General features: G+C 44.8%; 1 protein-coding gene across 1 annotated transcript in view; it reads right to left on the reverse strand.

The window, feature by feature from the left end:
* The window catches only part of LOC311135709 (semaphorin-4D-like), a 74,327-nt gene that overhangs the window by 40,591 nt on the left and 10,369 nt on the right, over window positions 1-23,367 (reverse strand). The window contains exon 2 of the mRNA XM_084169731.1: window positions 16,993-17,103. The gene's annotated coding sequence lies outside the window, so the exon portion shown is untranslated. The remainder of the gene's footprint in view (window positions 1-16,992; window positions 17,104-23,367) is intronic.

Consider the following 23,367-nt stretch of genomic DNA (forward strand, 5'->3'; position numbering starts at 1 on the left):
GCTAATAACCATACAAATGAAAGATAATAATTGTATAGGATCGGACGAACAGAACACTACAGGCTAGAAAGGGCAGCCTTGGCTTGGCCTGTCCGTTCTGAATCTGAACAATAGAGTAATACCATTTTCCACGCTTACAAGAGTCTGAGGGAAAATGTCAATCCGTGTGCATCTCTGCCTTCAACTCCAACCAGCTGTAGGCTGTGTGTATGACAGCCAGGGGAAGCTCTATTCAGAGCCTCAGAATATACTGAGACCCCTCGAACCCCACGACTACATCTTTATTGGTATGGTCTAGAGGCTGGTCTTATGGCTACATCATTGGTTGTTGGAGAACATGTTTTATAATTACGTTATAGAACTGCTATAGGCAAAATAACCTGTTAGAGCAACTCAAATAGCACAACATTTTTTTAAAATTAATTAACACTAACACACACACACACACACACACACACATATATTCTTGAAAGATTGATGCTTTAAGATATTACAGCCATTTGTTTTTTGTTCAGCTGTCAAATCTCAGACATGACGTAAATATTTTCCCATGGCATATCAATGTCATTACCATTTTGAAACAAAGGGAATATTCTGAATATGCGTCACAGAAAGTTCCACAATAGTTTGTTGAATAAAAAAAGATTTTCTGACATAGTGGCAAACAAATAATAAATCATTCATAAAAATATTTAATTTTTCTTTCTGGCTGCAATAGAAGCAGAATGAATAAAGAGATGAAAGAACATAGAACTCGTCAGAGTTCTGCAGACAGATGGTCAAACCTCCATTCACAACACTTTCCCTTTCCCGGTGTCTGCTTCCCAATCCCCTAACGCAAAATTCAAGCACTTCAAAAGAGTGAATGCATTTCCCCCTTCAAGAGAACAGGGGCTAAGCCCTGCCTTGCTGCACTCAACTCAAAACATATAATTAAAACCTGTGTCAAAAAAAAACATATGGGCTCCCCTATTCAGTTAACCTTTGATGGTGTACATTAAAAAGCACAAAATAACCAGGTTTAAACATTAAGATACAGCAACATTAGCTTACCATCTTTGTAACTCAAACTATGAACACATTAATATATTTTGGCAAGTGTAAGTTAATTTCATGAATAATAAAAAAGAAAATGACAAGGAAACCAGCTGGCATTACCGTTTATCTTGAAATAGACAGTCTTAACCTCAATGGCTAAATGAAAAAACAAGAAATATGATTAGATGAAACTCAAAGAAGAGTTTCTATTGTACTGCATGGGCCCTCAGCACCTGGCAACGCAACACAGATCATTATCCCATGATAAGATACAGTCTTCCAGACAATTGAAATCAGGTCACAGAATTGAACCCAAACATTGAATTAATTTGCATTTTTTTTTGATGAGTTGCTGTACTAAACAAAAGGACAATTTGTCAAGTCATGCAGAGAATTTGGGTGCATAAACACAATAGAATAAAAATTCATTTAAATAAAAACATACAATTTATATGGCTTGTATGTTCTTTGTTCTGTCTATTTCAAATAGCCTATATGGCAAACAATAAATTGCAGAGATAGGCTATTGGGGAATCCCTTTGTGATTCAAAAGGCAGTCAGTGAATATTCAAATTGCGTAGAGTATGCATGCACCATTGAACTTTGACTATGTTTTTTACTCACGTCTCAGTTAACATACAGTGGCTTGCGAAAGTATTCACCCCCCTTGGCATTTTTCCTATTTTGTTGCCTTACAACCTGTAATTCAAATGGATTTTTTGTATCATTTGATTTACACAACATGCCTACCACTTTGAAGATGCAAAATAAATAAAAAAATTGTGAAACAAACAAGAAATAAGACAAAAAAAACAGAGAACTTGAGCGTGCTTAACTATTCACCCCCTTAAAGTCAATACTTTGTAGAGCCACCTTTTGCAGCAATTACAGCTGCAAGTCTCTTGGGGTAGGTCTCTATAAGCTTGGCACATCTAACCACAGGGATTTTTGCCCATTCTTCAAGGCAAAACTGCTCCAGCTCCTTATTTTTTATTTATTTATTATTTATTTTAGTCATTTAGCAGACGCTCTTATCCAGAGCGACTTACATGAGCAATTAGGGTTAAGTGCCTTGCTCAAGGGCACATCGACAGATCTTTCACCTAGTCGGCTCGGGGATTAGAACCAGCGACCTTTCGGTTACTGGCACAACGCTCTTAACCACTAAGCCACCTTCAAGTTGGATGGGTTCCGCTGGTGTACAGCAATCTTTAAGTCATACCACAGATTCTCAAATGGATTGAGGTCTGGCCTTTGACTAGGCCATTCCAAGACATTTAAATGTTTCCCCTTAAACCACGAGTGTTGCTTTAGCAGTATGCTTAGGGTCATTGTCCTGCTGGAAGGTGAACCACTGTCCCAGTCTCAAATCTCTGGAAGACTGAAACAGGTTTCCCTCATGAATTTCCCTGTATTTAGCACCATCCATCATTCCTTCAATTCTGACCAGTTTCCCAGTCCCTGCCGATGAAAAACATCCCCACAGCATGATGCTGCCACCACCATGCTTCACTGTGGGGATAGTGTTCTCAGGGTGATGAGAGGTGTTGGGTTTGCGCCAGACCCTTGATCGCCAAAAAGCTCAATTTCAGTCTCATCTGACCAGAGTACCTTCTTCCATATGTTTGGGGAGTCTCCCACATGCCTTTTGGCGAACACCAAACGTGTTTGCTTATTTTTTTCTGTAAGCAATGGCTTTTTTCTGGCCACTCTTCCATAAAGCCCAGCTTTGTGGAGTGTAGGGCTTAAAGTGGTCCTATGGACAGATACTCCAATCTCCGCTGTAGAGCTTTGCAGCTCCTTCAGGGTTATCTTTGGTCTCTTTGTTGCCTCTCTGATTAATGCCCTCCTTGCCTGGTCCATGAGTTTTGGTGGGCGGCCCTCTCTCGGCAGGTTTGTTGTGGTGCCATTTTCTTTCTATTTTTTAATAATGGATTTAAAATGGTGCTCCGTGGGATGTTCAAAGTGTTGGATATTTTTTTATAACCCAACCCTGATCTGTACTTCTCCACAACTTTGTCCCTGACCTGTTTGGAGAGCTCCTTGGTCTTCATGGTGCCGCTTGCTTGGTGGTGCGCCTTGCTTAGTGGTATTGCAGACTCTGGGGCCTTTCAGAACAGGTGTATATATACACTGAGATCATGTGACAGATCATGTGACACTTAAATAAAGTCCACCTGTGTGCAATCTAACTAATTATGTGACTTCTGAAGGTAATTGGTTGCACCAGATCTTATTTAGGGGCTTCATAGCAAAGGGGGTGAATACATATGCACGCACCACTTTATTTTTTAAATTTCACTTCACCAATATGGATTATTTTTGTGTATGTCCATTACATGAAATCCAAATAACAATCCATTTAAATTACAGGTTGTAATGCAACAAAATAGGAAAAACACCAAGGGGGATGAATACTTTTGCAAGGCACTGTAGTCATCACTAAAACATTATCTTGGGTTTCAAGAGCGTTGTGACTTATTAGGGCTATTTAGACCAAGACCTTGAATATCCTTCCTTCCATCGGAGCCTGTGACCTTAGCAAACAGTCACAACAAAGACAGCAACACCCCAAATAAGGTAACGCCCTGTGCTGTCCCACTCTCGCACACACATCCCCATAAATCACATCTCAACCGTGGTTCCTCCTGCCTCTCAATGCTGACATCATCAATAGTTTGTGAGGAGATGACAGGGCACCAAATTGATGAGCTATAGGTTAGGGGTCACATCCCCCTCTACATACTGAGGAAACAGGCTTCACTTGACTCCCACAAAACACGGCACTGGCTCCAGACACTGAGACACGTCTCAATTGAGCGTTGACTGACTGGCGCCGCGGACCCATAGACCCCTGCCCCGCCCTAGTGACACTGCAAACAGACTGAAGGACGTCAGGGCGTCACAGGGTCCGCATCTCTAATTGATGAGTGATGCTGACAAAAGAGGTGCCATTTCACTTTTAACAAATGGCCTACTTCACAACAAACGTATGGCAAACAGACTGATAGAAATCACTGGGCCGTGACACCTGATTTCAAGTGCACTTCTATGAGAAGGGAAGTAAAGTTCAGATCTCCTGTAGATAGTCTGATGGATATAAATAGTGTGTAGATATAGTCTGTCTATGCCTTGATGAATCTCTGAGCCTGCCCTATAAGAGGAGAGGAAGCAGGTGGTCATGGTAACTACTAGTCACACTCAGACCATCCTCTAGCTCTCAGCGTCTCAGACAGCAACAGGCTGGCCTCTCAGTCTATATGTAGCTGCGGGTCTGGTTTTCCCCTGAGACTGATAGGAATACACTTCACACGCATGGTGGACTGGCTGAGACCGACTGGGAAATGCCACTCATGCCCTGGCCATGTGGCCTTTCCAGTAAAGATACCGCCACCCTCCAAGCCCAGCCTGCTCATCTGTGCTGTCATGCTTAGGCTCAGTCCCAAATGGCACCCTATTCCCTATATAGTGCACTACCTTTGACCAGGGCCATTTGGGACACAACCTATCAACATCCACACTCCACTGACAGTCCTGTCAGCATGCTGAAGAGGGGGAGGGGAGAGAGAGAAAAGAGGAGAGGGGCGGGTACAAGCCACGGCGAGAGAATGGGGGTTGACAGAGTAGAGGAAGAGAGGGGGCGGGGGATGAAGAGATGGTGGGTGAGTATGCGTCCGCATTCATAGGTTCGGTTTGCTCCTAGCAGAACTCGGCTAGGCGAAGTGATCGTCTGTGCTCGCATACTCCCTAAAGAACTTTGGCTGAAAAACGAGAAAAAAAGCGATAATACTGTTTGTCCCTTGAGCCACCAAAGCAACATAGCCAAGATAAATCTAAGATAAATCAAGAAATCTGTCATTCATTTGGATGTTTTTGCAGGAGAGGTCTTAGTTGCGCAATTTTACATCTAGCGAAGATGTTTGGTTCTTAAGTGAAAAAATGTGCATGAAAACTACTACTGCACTGCAGACAGTAGGGCCTAGATGCGCTCTCTCGTCTCCCTTGTTGAATGACAGCAAAAACTTAATTGAAGAAACCAGTCCATAGTTCCCAACCCTACTGTTAACCAATCAACAACAAAGGGGCTTAGATTTTAGCTACTGAACTTAACTCAAATAAAATTTGCGAACAGTCGAAAAAATAACCTTGCCAAACACCAAAACAAACAAAAGTCATAATATTATGTACAAACTGTTTTGACTGCGACAGGCTTTAGAGGTCAGAGACACCAAGAAAACTGACCGCCGAAAGGTACTTAGCGCTGTAGGCTGCCGTGCCTTCTCTTGCTAGAACAACAAAAAAAAGAGACTGCTGAGTACCGACCTGGTACCAACGAACCGGACGTCTCTACCTGTTGAATGGCCTGCCTGTCAGCGGCCAACAACTTGACTGAGCCAATCCGAGAGCACGGACCTCCAACTGGGTGAGCCGAAAGGAGTATCAACAAAATGGAAAAATAATAATGTAATGAACCCCCCTTTTCATCAGGATTGTTCTAACTAAAACAATAACGCTGCATAACACTTTTTTTTTCTCCCTAGAGCAAGTCTTTACATATTCTACATCTAGCTAAGGAGTTTAGTACTTGAAGAATAATGTTTTGTTAAGTTTGATAATGTGCACTTGCTCATTATTAGCTAGCTATCTAGCATTAGCTTGCTCTGAGCCAGGCAGTCACACACTTCATATGAAACGAATGGGGTGATAAGGGCAGCACAAAGCAAACAACACTAAATGATTTACCAAGCTAGCTATCAAGCAAGATGATGAAATCATTTAATGCACTCTCCTTTATCCCACAGGTTAGCTAGCTAGCTGGCAACAACCTTAGCGAAGCTTGCTACAAGCCAAACATAGCTTAAGAAAACCACGCTACTGCCACCCTGTGGTCTGGAGTATTTTAACGAGGCTGAACAGTTCTATCTGAACAACAAACTTGACTGCCGACACTCTGGGCCGAGGTGCTAAGTACCTATAGGCAGTCAAAATCCTTGGTGTGTCTGAGGCTTTAGAGAGTGTACTGACAGAGTTCCCAATCCCCTCCCCTCAGATGCCTCTGCTCTTGGCAGCTTGGAAGAGCTGGATAACCTTGCTCACAGATAGCCTTTTCAATCTTTGTTCCAATCCAATCCAGACTAGTTTAGGAGTTCAACTTTGGATCAGCAGATGTTTGTTATTTGTGTGTTGACTGTTAGGTCATTAGGCCTGACCGGGTGGAGTACTGGTCCATCACCTTTTAAATCTGTGTACTCGCATGCAACCAGCTAGTCCTCGCTGTGTAAACTACATTTGGAGTAATCTATGTAAGCTTTTCTGTCCTAGATTCTGTCCCCATCGGTGTAATGCAGCCAACCAACACTCAAGTAAAACAATTTCGTTATACAGAACAAAACAAATTACTGGGTGAAATCCCAGTGTTCACAATCAGCAAAGAGAGGTGTACCCAGAGGACTATTGGTTTCTGTAATCCACCCAGTGCACAGTGCAGTACAAAGGTTTGGGTTTCAACAGAACAAATCCCTGTCTACAAGTATTAAAACCCAAATCTGGCTTTAGAAACAGAGGGAATGGTGCACAATCTGGGAATACTTTAAGTAGATCATTTTAAAAACAGCTTCCACAACCAGTTTAATATATTACCAATCTCTCGCCTGACTGATGCAATGTGCACATTTAATTTTTCCAAATGGGCTAGGTCGTTTACTTGGACTTCAAGGTTATTCTAATACTGTGGTAGATTCAGAGGTTTATACAGGACTCACATTTTATTAAAACACAAAAAATGACTGAATTTTGTTTTCCTCAAGACAAACTACTCAAGACGTTCCGTTTTCCTACAAAGGCCTCTAGCTACTAGGCTGTTAATATGTAGGGTGTAGCCTTCCATCAGATTGCACACATTTACTGGGATGTCTGCTGATATTTTGTGTGTAATTGTTTGCTGCTGGAAAGCATGCCAAATAAAAATTAGATGGATGAGATGGGATGGGGGATGTGTTGGGATGGGGGGGTTTAGTGGGGGTGTTCAGCAGCAACAGCACTGATCAGAGCTGCATGAATCTTAAGTAGTCCCATGTTGAGGGGGTCTTTGTTCCCGGACCACTGACGGGGGACACTCTCCCACTTTTCTCTTCACTTCCTTTTGGCAGGAACATTTATCATTCTTCCAAAACGAACAATTGCGCTACAACACTGACCAGCACAGGCAGAACAATGAACTACTAAATCTGGGGCCTCCGTCACCCCCGACGCTGGTTGCTAAGATACCTTTGATCCGCCGGACAGCTTGTCAACAAGCTCATCACTTACTTCCTGAACTCAAAACCATGACAAAGTTCATTCTGCACGCATGTAGAAGTACAGGCAGACTTACACTACCAGTCAAAAGTTTGGACACGCCTACTCATTCAAGGGGTTTTCTTTATTTTTATATTTTAGAATAATACTATGAAATAACACATACGGAATCATGTAGTAACCATTGAGAAAGGCGTCGCTGACTGAGTGCACACTGCACGGCTCCAGTAATGTTAAACGTATTGTTCTATTGACCTTTATCGCATCAATGCAGGCAATTTATCGCAATCTGGATTTTTGACAAGGTGGTGCCGACAAACCCGGTCGATCTGTTTCTAGCTCCTAGCCAACTTTGCAGTATTTTCCTTTTTTTTGTGTCATTTCTTACATTATTTGCTCAGAACGTTTCCAGTATTATTACCTACAGCCGAAAATACTTTTGGACATTAAATTGGCGGTCATTCGACTTCCCTGGCCTGGATCCCGCTTGACCATTGTTCCTCTCCCTTCCGGGGAAGGCTACAAGGCACTCCCACGCCCTCCCTTCGGCAAATCAGATCATGCCTCCATCCTGCTCCTCCCCGCCCATAGGCAAAAACTTAAGCAGGAAGCACCTATGGTAAAAACAGTTACAGTGGCTTGCGGACGTACCCCCCTTGGCATTTTTCCTATTTTGTTGCCTTACAACCTGGAATTAAAATTGATTTTATGGGGGTTTGTATCATTTGATTTACACAACATGCCTACCACTTTGAAGATGCAAAATACATTTTATTGTGAAACAAACAAGAAATAAGACAAAAAAACAGAAAACTTGAGCGTGCATAACTATTCACCCCTCCAAAGTCAATACTTTGTAGAGCCACCTTTTGCAGCAATTACAGCTGCAAGTCTCTTGGGGTATGTGTCTATAAGCTTGGCACATCTAGCCACTGCTCCAGCTCTTTCAAGTTGGATGTTTCCGCTGGTGTACAGCAATCTTTAAGTCATACCACAGATTCTCAATTGAATTGAGGTCTGGGCTTTGACTAGGCCATTCCAAGACATTTAAATGTTTCCCCTTAAACCACTCAAGTGTTGCTTTAGCAGTATGCTTAGGGTCATTGTCTTGCTGGAAGGTGAACCTCTGTCCCAGTCTCAAATCTCTGGAAGACTGAAACAGGTTTCCCCTCAAGAATATCCCTGTATTTAGCACCATCCATCATTCCTTCAATTCTGGCCAGTTTCTCAGTCCCTGCCGATGAAAAACATCCCCACAGCATGATGCTGCCGCCACCATGCTTCACTGTGGGGATGGTGTTCTCGGGGTGATGAGAGGTGTTGGGTTTGCGCCAGACATAGCGTTTCCCTTGATGGCCAAAAAGCTCAATTTCAGTCTCATCTGACCAGAGTACCAGAGTTTGGGGAGTCTCCCACATTGCTTTTGGCGAACACCAAACGTGTTTGCTTATTTTTTTCTCTAAGCAATGGCTTTTTTTCTGGCCACTCTTCCGCAAAGCCCAGCTCTGTGGAGTGTATGGCTTAAAGTGGTCCTATGGACAGATACTCCAATCTCCGCTGTGGAGCTTTGCAGCTCCTTCAGGGTTATCTTTGGTCTCTTTGTTGCCTCGCTGATTAATGCCCTCGTTGCCTGGTCTGTGGGTTTTGGTGGGCGGCCCTCTCTTGGCAGGTTTGTTGCGGTGCCATGTTCTTTAAATTTTTTTAATAATGGATTTAATGCGTGCTCCGTGGGATGTTCAAAGTTTGATATTTTTTTTATAACCCAACCCTGATCTGTATTTATTATTATTATTTTTATTATAATAATATGCCATTTAGCAGACGCTTTTATCCAAAGCGACTTACAGTCATGCGTGCATACATTTTTACGTATGGGTGGTCCCGGGGATCGAACCCACTACCCTGGAGTTATAAGCACCATGCTCTACCAATTGAGCTACAGAGGACCACAACTCCACAACTTTGTCCCTGACCTGTTTGGAGAGCTCCTTGGTCTTCATGGTGCCGCTTGCTTGGTGGTGCCGCTTGCTTAGTGGTGTTGCAGACTCTGGGGCTTTTCAGAACAGTGTGTATATATACACTGAGATCATGTGACAGATCATGTGACACTTAGATTGCACACAGGTGGCCTTTATTTAACTAATTATGTGACTTCTGAAGGTAATTGGTTGCACCAGATCTTATTTAGGGGCTTCATAGCAAAGGGGGTGAATACATATGCATGCACCACTTTTCAGTTATTTATTATTTTGAATTTTCTGAAACAAGTTATTTTTTACATTTCACTTCACCAATTTGGACTTTTTTGTGTATGTCCATTACATGAAATCCAAATAAAAATCCATTAAAATTACAGGTTGTAATGCAACAAAATAGGAAAAATGCCAAGGCACTGTAAACGTTGGTCTGACCAATCGGAATCTGTGCTTCAAGACTGTTTTGATCACGCGGACTGGAAAATGTTCCGGGTCTCCCCTGGAAATAGTGTTGATGTATACACTGACTCGGTTCATCAGGAAGTGCATAGAGGATGTTACTCCTACTGTGACAATTAGAACTTATCCATTGTATGCAAAACTGAAAGCGCAAACCACCGCATTTAACCACGGCAAAGTGACTGGGAACATGGACGTGTACAAACAGACCAGCTATGACCTCCGTAAGGCAATCAGAGGCAAAACGATAGTACAAGGACAATGTCATTCGCATGAGAAAGAAGACAGAGATATCGTGGACGTAGGTCGGGGTGCCTTGTAAGGATCCGACGGCGAGCGAGTTAACTGCCTCTTCCATCAATCCTATTAGCCAATGTTCAATCATTTGACAACAAATTGGATGACCTAAGACTAAGGTTATCCTACCAACGGGACATTAAAAACGAATATATCTTATGTTTCACCGAGTCGTGGCTGAACGACGACATGGATAACATATAGCTAGCTGGCTATACGCTACATCGGCAGGATAGAACGGCTGACTCCGGTAAGACAAGGGGTGGCGGTCTGTGTATATTTGTAAACAACAGCTGTTGCACAAAATCTAATACTAAGGAAGTCTCAAGGTTTTGCTCGCCTGAGGTAGAGTATCTGTAGACTACACTATTTACCAAGAGAGTTTTCATCTATATTTTTTGTAGCTGTCCATCTACCACCACAAACCGATTCTGGCACTAAGATTGCTTATGGCCTTATACAGCTCATTGAGTGCAAACAGGAAAACGCTCATCCAGAGGCAGCGCTCCTAGTGGCCGGGGACTTTAATGCAGGGAAACTAAATCCGTTCTACCTAATTTCTATCAGCATGTTAAATGTGCAACCAGAGGAAAAACAACTCTAGACCACCTTCACTCCACACACAGAGACGCATACAAATCTGACCATAACTCTATCCTCCTGATTCCTGCTTATAAGCAAAAACTAAAGCAGGAAGTACCAGTGACTCGCTCAATTAAAAAGTGGTCAGATGACGCAGATGCTAACCTACAGGACTGTTTTGCTAGCACAGACTGGAATATGTTCCGGGATTCTTCAGATAGCATTGAGGAGTACACCACATCAGTCACTGGCTTCATCAATAAGTGCATCGATGACGTCTTCCCCACAGTGACCGTACGTACATACCCCAACCAGAAGCCATGGATTACAGGCAACATCCGCACTGAGCTAAAAGGGTAGAGCTGCCGCTTTCAAGGAGCGGGATTCTAAACCGGAAGCTTATAAGAAATCACGCTATGCCCTCCGACGAACCATCAAACAGGCAAAGAGTCAATACAGGACTAAGATTGAATCGTACTACACCGGCTCTGACGCTCGTCGGATGTGGCAGGGCTTGAAAACTATTAGACTACAAAGGGAAGCACAGCCGCGAACTGCCCAGTGACACAAGCCTACCAGACGAGCTAAATCACTTCTATGCTCGCTTCGAGGCAAGCAACACTGAAGCATGCATGAGAGCACCAGCTGTTCCGGACGACTATGTGATCACGCTCTCCGTAGCCGATGTGAGTAAGACTTTTAAGCAGGTCAACATTCACAAGGCCGCAGGGCCAGACGGATTACCAGGACGTGTACTCCGAGCAGGTGCTGACCAACTGGCAAGTGTCTTCACTGACATTTTTAACATGTCCCTGACTGAGTCTGTAATACCAACATGTTTCAAGCAGACCACCATAGTCCCTGTGCCCAAGGACACTAAGGTATCCTGCCTAAATGACTACAGACCCATTGCACTCACGTCTGTAGCCATGAAGTGCTTTGAAAGGCTGGTCACGGCTCACATCAACACCATTATCCCAGAAATCCTAGACCCACTCCAATTTGCATACCGCCCCAACAGATCCACAGATGATGCAATCTCTATTGCACTCCACACTGCCCTTTCCCATCTGGAAAAGAGGAACACCTACGTGAGAATGCTATTAATTGACTACAGCTCAGCGTTCAACACCATAGTGCCCTCAAAGCTCATCACAAAGCTAACGATCCTGGGACTAAACACCTCCCTCTGCAACTGGATCCTGGACTACCTGACGGGCCGCCCCCAGGTGGTAAGGGTAGGTAACAACACATCTGCCACGCTGATCCTCAACACGGGGGCCCCTCAGGGGTGCATGCTCAGTCCCCTCCTGTACTCCCTGTTCACCCATGACTGCATGGCCAGGCACGACTCCAACACCATCATTAAGTTTGCCGACGACACAACAGTGGTAGGCCTGATCACCGACAACGATGAGACAGCCTATAGGGAGAAGGTTAGAGACCTGGCCGTGTGGTGCCAGGATAACAAACTCTCCCTCAACGTGATCAAGACAAAAGAGATGATTGTGGACTACAGGAAAAGAAAGAGGACTGAGCACGCCCCCATTCTCATCGACAGGGCTGTAGTGGAACAGGTTGAGAGCTTCAAGTTCCTTGGTGTCCACATCACCAAACAACTATCATGGTCCAAACACACCAAGACAGTCGTGAAGAGGTCACGACAAAACCTATTCCCCCTCAGGAGACTGAAAAGATTTGGCATGGGTCCTCAGATCCTCAAAAAGTTATACAGCTGCACTACCGAGAGCATCCTGACTGATTGCATCACCGCCTGGTATGGCAACTGCTCGGCCTCCGACCACAAGGCACTACAGAGGGTAGTGCGTACGGCCCAGTACATCACTGGGGCCAAGCTTCCTGCCATACAGGACCTCTATACCAGGCGGTGTCAGAGGAAGGCCCTCAAAATTGTCAGACACCCTAGTCATAGACTGTTCTCTCTGCTACCGCACAGCAAGCGGTACCGGAGCGCCAAGTCTAGAGCCAAAAGGCTTCTCAACAGCTTCTACCCCCAAGCCATAAGACTCCTGAACAGCTAATCATGGCTCCCAGACTATTTGCACTGCCCCACCACCCCCACCCCATCTTTTTACGCTGCTGCTGCTACTCTGTTAATTATTTATGCTTAGTCACTTTAACTCTACCCACATGTACATATGACCTCAATTACCTTGACTAGCCGGTGCCCCCGCACATTGACTCTGTACCGGTACCCCCCTGTATTTAGCCTCCCTACTGTTATTTTATTTTACTGCTGCTCTTTAGCTATTTGCTTTTATTTTCTATTTTTCTTTAATTCATACTTTTTTCTTTTACATTTTTCTTTCAAAAAACTGCATTGTTGGTTAAGGGCTTGTAAGTTAGCATTTCACTGTAATGTCTACACCTGCTGTATTCGGCGCATGTGGCAAATACATTTTGATTTTATTTGATGTGGAGTCGCAATGAATTGGCTCAGAAATAAGACATGTGGCAGGGACTCCAGACAATCACGGGTTATAAAGGGAAAGCCAGCCACGTCGGGCACAGACGCCTCGTTCCCGGACAAGCTAAACACCTTCTTCGCCCGCTTCGTGGAAAATACAGAGCCGCTGAAGTGTTGCCCCCGCTGCTCACGAGGAATGTGTGCTCCCGATCTCCGTGGCCGACGTGAGTAAAACACTCGCAAAGCTGTCTGACCAGACGGCATCCTAAGCCGCGTTCTCAAAGCAACTGTAGTTCAGGAACAATGGGAAAGTAATTCTGCTTTTAAAGTTGATAAACTTGTAACCTTACTTTTGAGAAATTGGCCCTTGAATGTTTTGGTACACCTACTGGAGATCTCTTCTTTGTCTACACCTATTCAGCATCGGTCACACCCTCTTAAGCCTTAGCCCCACCCAGGTAGTGTAGTAAACAACCAAAGATTAAGACTAAAAGTGGTGAAAGTAGTAGCTTACAATAAGGAAAAACTCCAGGTAAAAATACACTTTAGCTAGTCCTTGGCCTATATCCTAATCTGACTTTGAAAGTGTCCAGAAAAATGATCTACTGTAGGGATACATACTGTAGGGATACATACTGTATATCCCTAACAAGAGAGATGTCTAAAATGTTAGACTAAGATGACATAGTATCAAAATGATTGTGCAATATAGCTACAGTATGATTAGGTAAGAGGCAGATGTTTGCAACAGGGTAGTTGGTTAAAACTCTAGAGGGAAAAATTAGTGTCAGACGCCCAAGTGACACTACTGACCACCAGAAACGTGACAAGGTAGCGTTGCATTGCCTCCGTTTCAACATAGAGTATTACATAGGCTACAGAGAAACTCCAGCATTCCAATGGAAAAGAACAGGCGAGCCAGCAGCAACAGCAAACATAACAAATGAGCAGGATGCCAATGAGACCCCATCGAGAATCACATACGTCTTCTGGGAGAAAACAGAAAGAACGTTTATACCAGGCTGGTTTAGTGCTGGATCACATGGGGTGGAGGTTATACCAGGCTGGGTTAGTGCTGGATCACATGGGGTGGAGGTTATACCAGGCTGGGTTAGTGCTGGATCACATGGGGTGGAGGTTATACCAGGCTGGTTTAGTGCTGGATCACATGGGGTGGAGGTTATACCAGGCTGGTTTAGTGCTGGATCACATGGGGTGGAGGTTATACCAGGCTGGGTTAGTGCTGGATCACATGGGGTGGAGGTTATACCAGGCTGGTTTAGTACTGGATCACATGGGGTGGAGGTTATACCAGGCTGGTTTAGTGCTGGATCACATGGGGTGGTTATACCAGGCTGGTTTAGTGCTGGATCACATGGGGTGGAGGTTATACCAGGCTGGGTTAGTGCTGGATCACATGGGGTGGAGGTTATACCAGGCTGGTTTAGTGCTAGATCACATGGGGTGGAGGTTATACCAGGCTGGGTTAGTGCTGGATCACATGGGGTGGAGGTTATACCAGGCTGGGTTAGTGCTGGATCACATGGGGTGGAGGTTATACCAGGCTGGGTTAGTGCTGGATCACATGGGGTGGAGGTTATACCAGGCTGGTTTAGTGCTGGATCACATGGGGTGGAGGTTATACCAGGCTGGGTTAGTGCTGGATCACATGGGGTGGAGGTTATACCAGGCTGGTTTAGTGCTGGATCACATGGGGTGGAGGTTATACCAGGCTGGTTTAGTGCTGGATCACATGGGGTGGAGGTTATACCAGGCTGGTTTAGTGCTAGATCACATGGGGTGGAGGTTATACCAGGCTGGGTTAGTGCTGGATCACATGGGGTGGAGGTTATACCAGGCTGGTTTAGTGCTGGATCACATGGGGTGGAGGTTATACCAGGCTGGGTTAGTGCTGGATCACATGGGGTGGAGGTTATACCAGGCTGGTTTAGTGCTGGATCACATGGGGTGGAGGTTATACCAGGCTGGTTTAGTGCTAGATCACATGGGGTGGAGGTTATACCAGGCTGGGTTAGTGCTGGACCACATGGGGTGGAGGTTATACCAGGCTGGGTTAGTGCTGGATCACATGGGGTGGAGGTTATACCAGGCTGGGTTAGTGCTGGATCACATGGGGTGGAGGTTATACCAGGCTGGGTTAGTGCTGGATCACATGGGGTGGAGGTTATACCAGGCTGGGTTAGTGCTGGATCACATGGGGTGGAGGTTATACCAGGCTGGGTTAGTGCTGGATCACATGGGGTGGAGGTTATACCAGGCTGGTTTAGTGCTGGATCACATGGGGTGGAGGTTATACCAGGCTGGGTTAGTGCTGGATCACATGGGGTGGAGGTTATACCAGGCTGGTTTAGTGCTGGATCACATGGGGTGGAGGTTATACCAGGCTGGGTTAGTGCTGGATCACATGGGGTGGAGGTTATACCAGGCTGGGTTAGTGCTAGATCACATGGGGTGGAGGTTATACCAGGCTGGTTTAGTGCTGGATCACATGGGGTGGAGGTTATACCAGGCTGGGTTAGTGCTGGATCACATGGGGTGGAGGTTATACCAGGCTGGGTTAGTGTTGGATCACATGGGGTGGAGGTTATACCAGGCTGGGTTAGTGCTGGATCACATGGGGTGGAGGTTATACCAGGCTGGTTTAGTGTTGGATCACATGGGGTGGAGGTTATACCAGGCTGGGTTAGTGCTGGATCACATGGGGTGGAGGTTATACCAGGCTGGTTTAGTGTTGGATCACATGGGGTGGAGGTTATACCAGGCTGGGTTAGTGCTGGATCACATGGGGTGGAGGTTATACCAGGCTGGGTTAGTGCTGGATCACATGGGGTGGAGGTTATACCAGGCTGGGTTAGTGCTGGATCACATGGGGTGGAGGTTATACCAGGCTGGGTTAGTGCTGGATCACATGGGGTGGAGGTTATACCAGGCTGGTTTAGTGCTGGATCACATGGGGTGGAGGTTATACCAGGCTGGGTTAGTGCTGGATCACATGGGGTGGAGGTTATACCAGGCTGGTTTAGTGCTGGATCACATGGGGTGGAGGTTATACCAGGCTGGGTTAGTGCTAGATCACATGGGGTGGAGGTTATACCAGGCTGGGTTAGTGCTGGATCACATGGGGTGGAGGTTATACCAGGCTGGTTTAGTGCTGGATCACATGGGGTGGAGGTTATACCAGGCTGGGTTAGTGCTAGATCACATGGGGTGGAGGTTATACCAGGCTGGTTTAGTGCTAGATCACATGGGGTGGAGGTTATACCAGGCTGGTTTAGTGCTGGATCACATGGGGTGGAGGTTATACCAGGCTGGTTTAGTGCTGGATCACATGGGGTGGAGGTTATACCAGGCTGGGTTAGTGCTGGATCACATGGGGTGGAGGTTATACCAGGCTGGTTTAGTGTTGGATCACATGGGGTGGAGGTTATACCAGGCTGGGTTAGTGCTGGATCACATGGGGTGGAGGTTATACCAGGCTGGTTTAGTGCTGGATCACATGGGGTGGAGGTTATACCAGGCTGGGTTAGTGCTGGATCACATGGGGTGGAGGTTATACCAGGCTGGTTTAGTGCTAGATCACATGGGGTGGAGGTTATACCAGGCTGGGTTAGTGCTAATTTCCTCTGTACCTCCACCCCATGTGATCTAGCACTAACCCAGCCTGGTATAACCTCCACCCCATGTGATCTAGCACTAACCTTATACCAGCCCCCTCTTTGTCTTTCTGCCTCTTGGCATGCAAAGCCTTGCATGGGCGGGGAGAGCGTAATAAAAAGGCACACTAACATGATGACGACATCCTCTTACTTCATCCAAGACAACAAAACAGGCATGAGAGAAGACAGTGGAAGCTTTCTAGTAACGTTCATACAGACAATAGGAACAATAACTTACTTGTCTGTCATGGCTTCAACTAGCGAATATTGATTCATGAAACTGCTTTTTCTGTCTTGCACAGTAGCTGGAAACAGGGGAGTGAAGGATGGGATGGTTTACATCACAGATCTGTGAAGGGAGAGAAGAGGTAAACAGAAGAGATGAGGGGGGAGGAAAAGAGGATAGGAATATTGAGTTCAATTTGAAACAATGAATCGTCAATGGCTTTACATATATGTCATTACAGCATTTATAAAATGCTACTTGATGACATGGAACTCACAATACCCTATCTTTTCATGAAAAATCCACAGATATACTTAACTAAGGAACCTAAAATGCCCTTTAAAAATGGCTCAGTAGGTCTTTCCCTTGCTTGTTATGGACACCAAGCTTCTCTGGACCACTTATTTTAACAAGAACACAACACAACACCCTGTGTTTGAGCACAAAAAACATTTGAACAGGCTGGGGATAACTTGCAGTCATGCCCGACTTGCTCACAATTAGCAAAGGCAAGGATTGGTCTTCACCAACTTTGTGGGGGATACAGTTGCCATGGCTACCAGCGGAGCTGAAGCCGCCAAGCATAAATTGTGTTTCTAGCACCGAGTAATCCACCAGGCAACCAGACGGCTGGAAAGAGTGGTCTAGGATATACTTCAGGGCATAAATTGCCAAAACGTTTCACTAAATCAAATTTCACCACAACAAAAATGTCATTACGTGATGAAAATGCATTACACCATCCAGTGTACATGCTGTTGCTACGGTTGCATCAATGTTAACAGTCATCACGTGGTGCAGTATGTACACAAGGGTTAGGGAAGGCACTTGACTACAGAACACAATGCATTTCTTTATGCATGCCAATGATGCCATTGTTTTTCTAAATAAAAAAGACACCTATAGTATAGTTATGAGGTAAAATGTGTTCATATATTATTTACAACTGCAGTAGTATCATAAATAGCCTCAAAAAAAAATGCATAAATCATTATGCAGAGCACATTCTCTAATCCTATAATAGAGCTTATCCTGCAATAGAGCTCTGATATTACAAAGTAATGAGAACCTGCTAAATTTTGGATTTTCATTAGGATGTTCATGGCAACGTTTTAATTTGGAATTCTCCATTTGCCACGCGCTTAGCCTTTCTGTAATCTCAAGGCTGTGTCCTCACTGCCCAGTAACGCATCAGCCCAAAAAATACAATAAACAATTGGCCATAAATCTATCAGTTTATCTTTACATAAAATATTAAAAATGGCAACACATCATTAGCTAAATAGATTGTGCCCATCCACATGTCAACACACATAGGGGGAAAAACATCCAAACACCCATCCAGCTCTGGAGCGGGAATAGACAGAGAATCAGCTAGATGGGTTTGTGCTCTTTTAGCCTACAAAACAGGGCCTGGCTACTGCAGTTTTTCAGCAAGTAGACAAACTTACAATAGGCCTTTGCACTGCTCCTCTGACATTACTCGGCAATCACCCACAAGATAAGATATTTTCACCACCTAATCAAAAACAAAAATGTTAAAAAGCCGTAATGGGTTTAGGTCTGCTGGTGCGGATACCATAACAGAGAAGCTCCAGGGGATAAAAGTGTTATATTGGGGCTGATCTAGGATCAGGTCCTCCCGGTCCATAATAATCGGATTCATTATGACCTAATGCCGGGCATACAGTACACGATTTCACCACGTTTTTGCCGTCCCAGACAGATTTTCGCAATCATGGTGAAATCCTATGACCTTAGGCTAGGATCAGTATGTCGGGACTGGGGTATTTTGAGTGGGTCAAGGAAGCACAGATGATGGCTGTGCCCCTTCTCCAGACCCCTGTCAGATGTCCCGATCATTTTCTGACATGTCAGAAATGTTGGTTTTGCATCTTGTAGTTGAAGCAGTGCTACAACTTAATTGGACAAGGACTACTGCCAGTAGCCAATGAGCGCTCAGCATGTGAGACCAAGACAATGACGGCGAACAGGAAAGCAACAACACGCAGGTTGTCACTAGTTACCACAGCCACTAAGTCAACATTGGCTATGTCGTAAACATAAATGACATTTTTTGGGGTCTTAATTTAAGATTAAAGGTTAGGCGTAAGGTTAGCAGTGTGGTTAAGGTTAGTTTTAAAATCTGATTTTAAGAAGATAAAAGTTGTAGAAATAGGTGGTGTTTAGCCATAATTAACGAGATTGGTGGAGCTGTGGGGAGAATGCAGCTTCCTTTTCAATATTAAACGTTTTCACCTCCAAACCCTACTGTAGAATACAAATCCATATTGTCCACGCCATATTCTGCGCCTCCGAGAAACACAAGGCAGGATCAACTAGGAAATAATCATGTAAATGTGAGTACCCACGTCCTGGGGTTGAGGATGGATGGAATTAAAAGACAACAACAAAACAAATTCGAGCACGTCCAAGTTGTTACGATTTTAGAGGTTGTGTATGCATAAAAAAGGCTACATTGATCCTACTCAGAGGCTTGATAAATACAGACCCAGACAGCCTCTAGCTGTGGGGGAAACCATCCTGGCTAGGCTGTCTGTCGTCTAGAGTTCCTGTCTGCCTCCCTCCACCTCGTTAGTGAGTTCAGGATGTCTGATGATGCCCTGGGACATGGCTTGAGATTAGATTCCTATGGCGTTCCAAATTAACAGCCATGTCTTAGGGCAAGCAGTCTGCTTCCAGTCCCCTCGGTGCTCCTCCTCGTCAACAGGCCCTCTCTATAACATAAGGCAGCAGAATGACTGACATTCTTCATCTAGGTCTATGCTCTTGGTCCTACCTCTATAGATCAGTAAAGTTCAAATCTTCTCTGAAATATACAGGCCTCCTTTTCGTCTTTAGATCCCCCCCATAAGCAATTGTTCATTCAATTCTTCTGTGAAAAATGTAAGAAAATTAACATTGACGTGTGCCTGCCAACATTTGTATGGGTCTCTTGGGCAGGCGGATTAGGCTACCCCAGAATGTGTGGGGCGATAAAATGTGTGGCAACCACTCTTTTCTCCAGTATATGTCCATTTCCTACTGCCCATAATGGAATGGTTTGAAATAAGCAGAGATTGCAGAGGGTTTTCCACAATGCAGTTGGTCATGACCCAATTGTCGAAGTGCTCAGTGCTGCAGACACCATGGAAAAATGGCAAGCATTGCAGTTTGCCTTGCGCAGAGGAAATTCCTTTAAAGCATGTCCAAGGGGAAAAAACAACTGTCAAAAGGGTAGGCCTGTGGAATTTCAAGAATATCTTGACATTTGCATAGATGAATGCGTAAATTAGTTTCAGGTATTATAAAGCTTCCAAGGGACTTGGAAGTCAATTCAGTTTTCCTTTACCTTAGTTCAACCATGATCTAGGTGATAGAATGTTTTCAATTTTACAAAGACCTGTCCAATAGAATTCATGAGGCTCAACAAGAAACGTGAACTTCACTACCACAGCAGGAATTCATAAAAAAGCAGTATCTAAAATTGTTCATTCATAAAACAAAAAAAAAGGGGACTTAACCTACTTCTGTGATAAACAGACAAAAGAAAACTGTTGAAAAATATCATCCTTGCCTTTTCCACTCAGTACATGTAGGATTCAATGGAAAAGAATGAGGTGGTGTCAAATCACACATCACTTGATCCTTATGATGTTTAGAGATGGAACATGAATGACAAAAGGCTGCATGGCTATCTGTTCTGTGCTACCACTGCTATTTTGGGGAATCGAGAGCTCTGAGGCACGAGCCCAGAGTCTTTGAAGTGCAGCGATAGCACTTGAAAATACATTAACTGGCTTTGATCTTGTGAAGCAAGGCAACACCGACTGGGCTGGCTGCTGGAGCGTAGCCTATACCAGGCAGTCGCTGAAAGAACTGCTGAGCTCACAAGCAAACGAAAGAAGTGTCCCCATGCCCAATAATGGGGTGGAAAACCAGCATCTCTACAGGGAGAGACCACAAGTACCAGCTTCCTTGTCAGGGTAGATTTATGACACAGCGAGTAGCTTCCCAACCTTTTCCCAAGTCCTGCTGTAACAAAACTTCAAAAAGGAATAGGTCACTTTAGCAAATAATCTCATCTATATAGCCTGGTAGAGGAAGGATATTAGTTACGCTATTTTCTTTTAGAGCATGTAGAAATTCACCCCTTGCAGATCTAACTACCGGTAAATCAATTATCAATAAGCTAATTTAAAAAGTAATAAATATTATTTTTTAAATGAAGAGTATAAGATTCTCCTAAAGGCACCTTCAGAGTCAAGTGGAATATCTCACCACCGATAGTACAGTAGTGCTGCACAGTTTTAAAATCAAAGGCAGGCACCAGGAGATTTCACTAGAAACAAAAACAATGAATAATTTAACATCCAGACAGACAAAATATGTAAAAAATACTAAATCCATATGTATAAGCTTACTTCAAATGTGGAGAGTACTAGTACACCTCCAAAGACAAACTAATAAAGAGTTATTGGTCACATTATGCTGCTTCAGTCCAGTGTCTGTTGTCCCATGCAAGTCCTGGTAGTATTTATGATAAGGGACTCTTACCAAGCTCTGTAGCCCAGTCAGAAGCTCCTCCAGCTGGGGAGAGTAGTAGTTGGAGGTGGCTCCACTCTTCACAACCCTCTACCAAGATATTAGCATGACCACTGACACCACTGCTGACCATGACAAAGAGAAAAAATACGAGCAACCACCAGAGGTAGTAGTCAGTAGTCACCTCCTCTTTCCAGAGGCAGTCGTCACCTCCTCTTTCCAGAGGCAGTCGTCACCTCCTCTTTCCAGAGGCAGTCGTCACCTCCTCTTTCCAGAGGCAGTCGTCAGTCGTCACCTCCTCTTTCCAGAGGCAGTAGTCAGTAGTCACCTCCTCTTCCCAGAGGTAGTAGTCAGTCGTCACCTCCTCTTTCCAGAGGCAGTCGTCAGTCGTCACCTCCTCTTTCCAGAGGCAGTCGTCAGTCGTCACCTCCTCTTTCCAGAGGTAGTAGTCGCCTCCTCTTTCCAGAGGTAGTAGTCAGTCGTCACCTCCTCTTTCCAGAGGCAGTAGTCAGTCGTCACCTCCTCTTTCCAGAGGCAGTAGTCAGTCGTCACCTCCTCTTTCCAGAGGCAGTAGTCAGTCGTCACCTCCTCTTTCCAGAGGCAGTAGTCAGTAGTCACCTTCTCCTTCCAGCCATACCGCTCTCCTTCCTTCTCTTCAGCAACAATAAATTATTAAACCCAGTCTGTCCAAAAATGCGACAGAAATAAGAAATGGAGGGGAAACACTCACCATCCATCCATCCATCCATCCACGGAGAGTAGAGCAGCCTTGCCTCTTTGGCAGCCCTGCTCAAACAATAGGAGTAGCTAGTGGACTTGTCTGCCTGCCTTCTCTCTGTCAAGGCAGTCAAGCGGTGTGGAGCGATAGCGCTGAAATCTCTCTCGCCTCTAGAACAATTCCAGGAGGAGCAGGAGGGGGAAGAGGAGGGGTTTGGGGTTCCTCTGAGTGAGTGTCTATTGTTTAAAAGGGTCGTTTTGCGATCCTTAGCAGGCAGGGTGAATAGGGATCAGTATTCCAGCTGCCCTCTTTCAACAGTAAATCCTGTTGTAACCCAAGGTGCTCTGGTGCTGCCACAGTGAGAGAGAGACAGGAGGACTGGGGACCATTTCCATCCTCAGGGCATTGTATTGGGGGGGGGGGGGGGGGGTATCAGACCACACCATGCAAATTCAAAGCAATTAACCAACTGTTGTGATAGAAACAACTGATAATAGATAACGGGAAGAACAAAATCCTAATCCACAATTTCACAGTGGCTAGCGTCTACCTGCGTGAGTAGAACATGTGTTCTACTGTGTATGGTAACGGTGTGGACGTCAGCTGCAAAGAGCGGTGGACATCCCAGTGACAGAATGTACTGTATGTAGACCACTCCACTTTTCTCTTTCAGCCACGCTGGAACTCTCTCTGGGAACCTTTTCAAAAACACTAGGCTGTCAATAGCACTGTTCTTCACTGAGCCTTCCATGTCTCCCCTCTACCCTCCGTGATCTCCACCCTCTTGGCTTCAGCTGTTGGATCTTGGAGACTTTTCATCCATTCTGAGTTCTGTTTTTCCCTTTGGGAAGGGGGCCAGGAGTTGCCAGGACAACCATAAATACTCTTGGAAATGGAAACCATTGGTTACACTAACTGAAGGCATTTGTAAGACTGAATGTTGCAATAATGGCTATAAAGTATAACACATGACAGCTGGGTTTCTTTTGCATCAAGCGGTTTTACACTGATGTAGGCTACCTCACGTCAACTCAATGGTATTCACAGCATTTCAGTTTGATCCTACTTGGCATATACCTAAAGGCTCAATTTAGACTAATACGCTTTTGCTTTCCCCTCCTCTT

This window comes from Coregonus lavaretus (assembly GCF_964263955.1).
Source record: "Coregonus lavaretus genome assembly, chromosome: 10".
NCBI classification, from domain to species: domain Eukaryota; kingdom Metazoa; phylum Chordata; class Actinopteri; order Salmoniformes; family Salmonidae; genus Coregonus; species Coregonus lavaretus.